This window comes from Triticum aestivum, chromosome 7D, assembly GCF_018294505.1.
Source record: "Triticum aestivum cultivar Chinese Spring chromosome 7D, IWGSC CS RefSeq v2.1, whole genome shotgun sequence".
NCBI classification, from domain to species: Eukaryota; Viridiplantae; Streptophyta; class Magnoliopsida; order Poales; family Poaceae; genus Triticum; species Triticum aestivum.
In genome coordinates, this window is record NC_057814.1 from 433,360,456 (window position 1) to 433,362,112 (window position 1,657).

Genomic DNA, 1,657 nt, shown 5'->3' on the forward strand with positions numbered 1-1,657 from the left:
GGAAGAGGAGGGGCTGCGCCCCCACCTAGGGTTCCCTCCCTAGGGGTGGCGGCAGCCCCCAGATCCCATCTGGGTGGCGGCCAAGGGGGAGAGAGGGGGGGCGCACCTAGGGTGGGCCTTAGGGCCCATCTGCTCCTAGGGTTTGCCCCCTCTCCTCTTGAGGGCGCCTTGAGCCTTGGTGGGAGGCGCCCCAGCCCACCTAGGGGCTGGTCCCTTCCCACTATTGGCCCACGTAGGTCTCTGGGGCTGGTGGCCCCTCCCGGTGGACCCCCGAACCCTTCCGGTGGTCCCGGTACATTACCGGTGATGCCCGGAACACTTCCGGTGGCCAAATCCTCACTTCCTATATATCAATATTTACCTCCGGACCATTCTGGAACTCCTCGTGACGTCCGGGATCTCATCCGGGACTCCGAACAACATTCGGTAACCACGTACATACTTCCTTTATAACCCTAGCGTCATCGAACCTTAAGTGTGTAGACCCTACGGGTTCGGGAACCATGCAGACATGACCGAGACAACTCTCCGGCCAATAACCAACAGCGGGATCTGGATACCCATGTTGGCTCCCACATGTTCCACGATGATCTCATCGGATGAACCACGATGTCAAGGATTCAATCAATCCCGTATACAATTCCCTTTGTCTACCGGTATAGTACTTGCCCGAGATTCGATCGTCGGTATCCCGATACCTTGTTCAATCTCGTTACCGGCAAGTCTCTTTACTCGTTCCGTAACACATCATCCCGTGATCAACTCCTTGGTCACATTGTGCACATTATGATGATGTCCTACCGAGTGGGCCCAGAGATACCTCTCCGTTTACACGGAGTGACAAATCCCAGTCTCGATTGGTGCCAACCCAACAGACACTTTCGGAGATACCTGTAGTGCACCTTTATAGCCACCCAGTTACGTTGTGACGTTTGGTACACCCAAAGCATTCCTACGGTATCCGGGAGTTGCACAATCTCATGGTCTAAGGAAATGATACTTGACATTAGAAAAGCTCTTAGCAAACGAACTACACGATCTTGTGCTAGGCTTAGGATTGGGTCTTGTCCATCACATCATTCTCCTAATGATGTGATCCCGTTATCAATGACATCCAATGTCCATGGTCAGGAAACCGTAACCATCTATTGATCAACGAGCTAGTCAACTAGAGGCTTACTAGGGACATGGTGTTGTCTATGTATCCACACATGTATCTGAGTTTCCTATCAATACAATTATAGTATGGATAATAAACGATTATCATGAACAAGGAAATATAATAATAACCAATTTATTATTGCCTCTAGGGCATATTTCTAATAGTCTCCCACTTGCACTAGAGTCAATAATCTAGTTCACATCGCCATGTGATTAATACCCAAGAGTTTACCAGAGTCAATAATCTAGTTCACATCACCATGTGATTGTAATGAATCCAACACCCATGGGGTTTGTTCATATCTCGCTTGTGAGAGAGGTTATTAGTCAACGGGTCTGAACCTTTCAGATCCGTGTGTGCTTTATGAATATCCATGTCATCTTGTAGATGCAGCTACCACGCGCTACTTGGAGCTATTCCAAATAACTGCTCTACTATACGAATCCGGTTTACTACTCAGAGTCATCCGGATTAGTGTCAAAGTTTGCATCGACG